The sequence below is a fragment of the Pygoscelis adeliae genome, unplaced genomic scaffold (assembly GCF_000699105.1).
Source record: "Pygoscelis adeliae isolate BGI_AS28 unplaced genomic scaffold, ASM69910v1 Scaffold85, whole genome shotgun sequence".
NCBI lineage: Eukaryota > Metazoa > Chordata > Aves > Sphenisciformes > Spheniscidae > Pygoscelis > Pygoscelis adeliae.
The window spans coordinates 2192970-2200730 of NW_008824900.1; positions in this window are offsets into that span (position 1 = coordinate 2192970).

A 7761-nucleotide genomic window follows, 5' to 3' on the forward strand; every position below is an offset into this window, starting at 1 on the left:
AATTGGAAATAATATTTTATTATCACAGTTGAGGGGGATATGGCACAGTACAAATAGGCACAACTTAGTGCGCATATGTCCAAATACAGGGTATTGCTCTAGGTTTTTAGACCTGCAGCAGCTTAACAGGCTGCCAGATGCATCCCAGTTATGTGCCTTTGAAGACATCATTTGGAAGGAAAACCAGGACTGGATGTAAGAAGAGAGAGAGAGGTGATTTTTCCAAATTAAAATGTGCAATCTTAGCACAATAATTCAAATGCACTAGAAGTAATATTCCTTTCATAGTGCTGATGCCCATGTAGCATTTTTCTTTCACATACATTGAACAGAATATATATCACTGTTTAAACCTTTTTGTATCTCTGTAGGAAGGAAAATTGCTTAGGCGTGTTGTGCATGAATGACATTAATCTGAATGACTTCATGTGTAATACTGAGGCTTTGCTTTCACTCAGCCTTGGTGACCAGATAGATCTGCAGCTATGCACTAACTTTGATTCCAGCCCACTGGTTGCTAGCACGATGAATATGAACTAGCTTGAAATCTTTTCCAGTCCGTACAGTACCACAGCTAATACTAACTCTGACTCTATTCTAGGACTGAGAAGTGTAGTGTCTGTGTACCTGCTGCCCACAGTCCAGTGTTGGACCATGGAATTGGGTTAGTATGTGCAGCATTTTTTTGTCACTGACCAAGACACAAACATAGTATCACAGACTGGAGTTTGCGGATGATAAAAAGAGCAGAGAAGGGGAATACTGGATAAGTGACTGAGTCATAACAAACTGAATCACTTGATAAACTGGCTGCAAACAAGTAATTTGTTTTAAAAATTATCATTTAAAATCACATATGTAGCAAAAAAGAATATAGCCCAACAGTGGGGACTTTTATCATTTCAATAGAGCCTTGGAATATGAGTTCCATGTAATGTGGTCCAGAAGGGATAATGCAGTTCATGGATGTGTAAGCAACTGACTTCTTAGATAGAGTTGTTTTATTCTGACTGCTTGGCTTCTGTTGGGTAGTGTGTCCAGTTGTCATACATGAAAGTTCAAGAAGAATGTTTATAAATTGTAAAGTTAGAGAAACTCCATGAAAATTATTAGTAGGTTGGGAAATGTACTGGACAATGAAAGATGTCGAGACATCATATGATTTAAAGAAAAGAAAGCTATTAGATTGACTTGACCAGAGTTGATAAGTAGTGATTTGTTCCCAATTGATATGTATTTACCAAGGAACGTAACTGTAATAACAGAGGTTTCTTTGGTTGAACCAACAGAAGTGTAGTAACAGCCAATACCTAGAAATCAAAACTAGACAAATTAAGGTTACAATATTTTGGCACTGAGAGAAAATAAGCACTGATGCAACTTTCTGGAGAGTTACTTCTGTCTTTCTGAGAATTTTGGGGTTTTGTTTTTCCCAAAGCATACGCTCTATTTTGAACAAGCGTTGATTCAGAAATATCTTTTATTTTGTATTATATGTGAAATCAAATGATCATTTTGGTCTTAGAAGCTGGAGTACACAGTTGTGAGTGTTTAGCGTAATTATATGTCATTGAAAAAATCTGATAAGGCTGATGGTATGTGGGAATAGGTAAGCTGTTTTGAGTTCCTTTTTTCTTTTAGGATGTTTTTGTTTGATTTAAGTTGGGATAGAACATAAGGAAACAAAGCCTAACCCTGTAGAATTGAAAATTGTAGAAATGCAGTAACTGCATGAGAATTCTTATGTGCCAGCTGCTGAACATAAAACATTCTTCACTGAAGTATAAAATCTGACAGGGAAGTGTAGCTGCTGACAAAGAACATTTTGTCTGTGTGACAGAGAAAAAATTATCCATATGGAAGAGAAAAAATTATCCATCAGCTACCTTTGGTATATAAGCTTTCAGTTTTGAAGAATTCTGGCTAAAATGACCATAAATCTATTTTTTAAAGTTTCCCTGCTTTCCCTCACACATGCTATCCATTAGGTATGCAATTCTTCTAAAATTTGCATGTAGTATTTTTTACAGTTTCTAATTAATATCAACATAGTCAAGTTTCCAAGAAATTGTACAGCCCCATTTCTTAATTCAAAGTCAGTATTTTATACAGAAATAACAAATAAGAACTGCACAGGAAATTCAAGGGGAATAGGATTCAAGGGAATCAATGTGTTCACGTAGGAGGGCGCTCAGGGAGGCGCCTCTTCAAAGGAGGGGCATTCCACGGGCCGAGTGGGAGACTTGGAGTACACATAACCCAGCAACCAGGCACTGTTCTGTGACCATCAGTGGAGGTCAAGGGCACTCATCCTATGTGATCCTCAAGGCAGAATGGCGGGCACTCTCTGCAAACACACGTAGCATGGGGAATAAACAAGAGGAGTTAGAGACGTGCGCACGCCTGCAGGGCTACGACCTTACTGGCATCACGGAGACGTGGTGGGATGGCTCCTATGACTGGAGTGTTGGGATGGAGGGACACAGGCTCTTTAGGAAGGACAGGCAGGGGAGATGAGGAGGGGGTGTCGCCCTCCATGTCAATGACCAGCTGGAGTGCGTGGAGCTCTGCCTGGGGATGGATGAGGAGCTGACACAATCTTTATGTCTGAGTTTTAAGAAGTTATTCAGAGATGTGACGAACAACATGTAAAATGCTTTTGTCAGGGAAAGAAAGAAGGGCGGGGGGGGAAGCTGCTCTTTCTGCTGTGGACAAAAAAATTAACTTTCTCACCATGAAGACAGAAATGGGGAGAGGAGTCTTGCTAAAGCTCCACTGAGCCCAAAACACCAGCCACACAAGCTGAAGTCATATTGCCCCATCAGGAAAATTAGTTACTATTGCTGCTGAAGCACAAAGCCATTCGGAGCTATGTTTAAAAGCTTACTGTAGTGTCCATACTTTGGGGAAAAAATATCAGAGCTCCCCCTTCTCCCCTAGTTTTCTACTTTTGTCTGTACTTATAAAAGGACTTCTTTTCAGGTCAAAACAAAACTCCTTCTATAGTGCAAAGCAAAAGCAACTATAGAATTAAGACACCGATAGAAATTGCTTGCCCTGTTCACTTTTAATATTTTAATTTAAAAGCTTGAGTAGCAAGAGAAAAGGTGTTAGCAGCTCTTTCTCAATTAAAGTCCATTCTCTCTGAGATTTCCAACTATAAACTGTAAGAAAGTGAAACCCACCAGACTTGGCACACTTAATAATTCTAAAGGAGAAAATGTACCAGGAAATAACAGAAAAAGAAAAAAAAAGTAATTTTGTTTAAAGCTTTCAAAATGCAAATAAGATAGGTTAGAATTGCTCATTTATCTGAGCATGGAAAGTAGAAGTACTATTGATCAAACCGATAAAAATGAGGCAAGGGGAGGCTGCGGATATACACTGTTTAAACACATGCTTCCTTAATGTGTTAGACTTTGGCAGAGACCAGGGAAATACTTTCATTTTATTTTCTGCTTAAAAAATTGGCAGCACATCTCTGTTCAGAAAACAACTTAATCCAAGGAGTTTACACTGCAAATATAAATAAAACTGTTTTTCTTCTTATAAGTACACTTTACGTATCTCATAAATAGAAGCTCTGAAACTGTGGCATTGAAAGTTTGTTCTTAATCTTTCATAATCCCTGGAAGAGATGAACACATATACCTGCAGCATAGCAAACATAACTGTATGTGTAAAAGTTTGCATATAGAAAATAAGATTTTAGAAGTCCTTTTAAAAGGCCTACTGTGGTCTTCAATAAGAAGATAATTTTGCTGGGCATATAAGTGTGCAATTATTACATACATTACGGGTTTTTTAAGGTAGATCTGTAGGAACTCTTCCTCTGTTTGTCCTTTTAAAAGCGTTCTGTTTCCCTCCTACTCCATGGAGAGAAAATATTTTTCTCTATGTTTGAATTGTCTTTCTATTTTGGAATAAGAACCAGAATCTAGCAAGACAAAATCATGTTGTGCTTGCAGCTCAGCTGAAACAAGACCTATAAAGGTTTCAAGGATCGGTGGCTTGCCTCATACAGCAGCAGCTTGACAAAATTGTCCTAACTCACATCACCATGGTTCACAGCCCTATTATAAACATGTTCCTCCCTCACTCATTAATTATCACCCACTACCCATTTACTCACCAAGAGCATATTACTCCTGGAAACGTAAGATTAATCCTCAGTAAAGAGGCTTGTAGTTCCTTCCGTAGTGCTTACAAAAGAATAATCTTCCTCTTTGGTATTGAACGGGAGCTCTCAGCATTGTTTCTGCTTCTATCTAGTGTCTAGAATGGAGGTGGCTTTATTTGATGGGCAGCAAATGCTCAGGTAGGTCTGCCAAAGCCAGGAGAGCTGCTTTTGAATTAAGGTGCTTGGCAGCATAATCTGACATTTTAATCTGATCCTGAAAAATATCCACCAACCAAAGCCAAATTCCCATTACTAGCCATGGGAGAGCCAAACTCCTATACCAGTGAACTAGTGTACCAACATTGAACACACAAAGTTTTCAGTTCATACTTACATCCATTCTTCATGTCTTTCACATGTTCTTAAACACTTTGCTAAACAAACATGAATAGTGACTGATGAATGATGTAAAGACTTGCAAGTTGGCTTTGAACTACCTCAGGAACAGGTTGCCCAGAGAGGTGATAGATGCCCCATCTCTGGAAACATTCAAGGTCAGGTTGGACGGGGCTCTGAGCAACTTGATCTAGTTGAAGATGCCCCTGCCCATGGCAGGGGGGGGTGGACTAGATGACCTTTAGAGGTCCCTTCCAACCCAAACTATTCTATGATTCTTTGAATAGCTAACACTGTGCGATACACTCTTGATATGTCAGCTACTTCTAGGGAGAAATAGGAGCAAGTGCCTCATTTTAAGACCTATTTTCAAAACTTGTTCCTAAAATGATATTGCTGCAGCCAGCTACTGCAGTTCTTTAGAAGAAATACAGTTAGGGTGTAAATTTTTCTGGAATATTTCTTTTATTCCTATGTCTTGTTTCAGTTATGGAATAGTAGATGTGGCTGTTCAATTGTGTTCTTATGGTCCAAGTTTAATTTCTGTGTGTCTGCAAAACTACTTCCTGATGAAGATAAGTAGTAATAATGTAGAAAATGTTTCACGATGCATCCTTGTCATAGCTTTTCCAAACTGACTGGAAGCAAGAAATGGTAAGAGTTGAATAAACATAAATTTTCAGTGTAGGTTTTTATGGCAGTAAGAGCAAAGAAACATGGTGTTTACAAACTAATTTGGAACTTACAAAGGAGGGGGACTTGAACATCCAGACAGGAAAGGAAGAAGAAATGCCTAGAGACAAGGTTCTTGGGAAAAGAGGAGAACATAGACCTGCCCGGGAGTGAAGCATCTGTCAAATAATGGGAGGAATATAAGCAGATCTGTAGCACTAAGCAGGAGTCTAAGAATGGCGCCTTGAGTCCCAGTGAGAAGAGAAGGAGGATCCTGAGAGGACTGATTTGAGGAATTGAAGCCAGGAATGGGTTTGAGTTCAAGAGAGTTTATGGGTATGGGAGAAGTCAGTTAAAACTTGATGGAAGAGGAGAGAGGGGAGCAAAAGATTAAGAGAAACCGAGTGAGGGGAAGACAATGACAGCAGGGAGTTAGTGATGCTAGGAGAGTGCTATTACAAGAAGGAAAGATGGACAGGTCAAATATGTAAATAAGGAGAAAATGGAGAATAAGAAAGCATAAGTACAAGAAGACTAGTTCTGCTAGGCTACCCTATTTCATTCATACAAGCAAGCATTGTTTTTGTTTCATGTTTCATAGTATTTCCGAGGAGACTTGAGTATGGAAGGAGGTACACGAAGACATTTACTTATTATAAGTATGAATATATTATGGTTTGGGAGTGTCCTATTGGTCCAACTGTTGGGCTGTGTAGATGCACAGGAAGATGCAGTCTGTGTACTAGCAAACCTCTAGCCTAAGAGAAATAACATATTAATATAATAGATATTGGGAAAGTAGAGGAGGAAAGTAAAAACAAAACTGGCAAAAGAGAGATCTTCTAAGGCTCAACAGGATGTCTGGATTCAGAGTTAAACAGGCAAGACAATTTGGCACCTGCAGTTCTTCCTTGCCTGTCTCACTGGATGGTAGGTCTTCTGACAAGCAGTTAGCTTTTTTCATTGGTGGCAAGAGCATTTGACAGGGAATAGGCATATTTGTTCCAGTTTTGTGAACTCACCATAAGGGTGAGTTCACAAAAAAGGGACTTCACCCTGGAGTGAATGTCCCTCTCATCCCATCCTTGTTGCCCTGGCTAGAATAATTCGAAGGATGAATGCTTGCAACATCCAGATGAATTTCTTTTTTGTTGTTGTTTTAGGTTTTAGGCCTACTGTAGGAAATGTTTTTCAATAATTTTTTCTCTTTTTGTTACTTGGTCCCACTGCAAAGAACTAGTTTAAGAATTTCGCAAGTAATTGATATGGAGAGAAGTATACAGGGAAAGGGGCTAGATCATAGATTGGAATGTAAATTCAGTTGTTTGTGGGGGGTTTTGTGTTTTGGTGGTTTGGGTTTTTTGTTTTGTTTTGTTTTTTAAATCTGTCAAATACAGGTATTGACAATGTGAATCTTTTTTATCAGTCAGAAGAGGTCTGGGGTGAGAAATGAGCACCTGCGTCTCTGACTTTTGTCTGTAGCATTTACAGCCTCAGTGGCAGCTTGAAAGCTTCTCTAGTTGTGATTTCCAAGACTGTAAGATGTAATACCAAGAATGTAAGATGGGAACTTCTTAATGTATTTCATTTATAGTTTGTAATGTTTCACATGTCTTAAAATAGGGAATTGTGCTTAGCATTTCAGAATTTCCAGAAAGAAGTGGGTTATCATACACCTCATTTGTTACTTAAGTCTCCGCCTCCAGGCAGTCTCCCCAGTGTAGTTAAATTCTGTGTGCTGTATCTGAAGTCATTGAGATCTGACTGAGATTTTTTTTTTTAGGGAAAAAGAAGAGAAAAAAGCTAGGTGTCAGTCTTCTGCCAACCTTTGTATTTAGTAAACAAACAGGTTGAAGGCATCCAGAAGAATTTCATGTGGACAGTGTCTGGTTTTGTTGTGGTAGTGGTAGTTTTGTCTTTAGACACAAAAAAAACAGTGTTTAGTGAGCTATCGAGCAGTGAGTGATTTCTATACACTTGTTGGGATGAGATCAGTAAATTATCTGAAAACGGTCTTAGGAGCAAAACCATTTCAGCTGGACTACAGGTCCTTCTCTCATTCTTTGTGTCCTGTGAAGTTCTAGTGTTTCCAGATCCATTATCTGTGCATTGTATGGCTATTTATTTACTTTCAACAGCAAAGTTGATCTTGTTTCTTTCAGTAAGTGCTTGCTTTAGATGGCATCTGAAAGGGATAAGGAGGAGGAAAGCTGCTTTTTGAAATTAGTATTATATTCTGACCAATGCTAACCTTCATTATCCACTTTTTATAAACTGGAGTTTGCTCTGGTTTTGTCAGCCTCATTGCAAAGCTTTGTGAATACATCACCATGAAAATGAAAGTTTCATACACATTGACATAATTAATGAAGAGGCAGGCAGCATGCTCTACCAATTAACACCACAGGGAAAAGTAAAATTGGCTTCCTTTTTGCGTGTTGTGCCAAAGTTAAGAACTGTAACACACAGCAAATAAATAGAGATCCTTTTAATGAGCTGCAAGATCGAGCTGAATAACTCTGAAAGGATGTTGTGTAAACATTTCCAACTATTTAGAGTGTTAAGAGTAATTG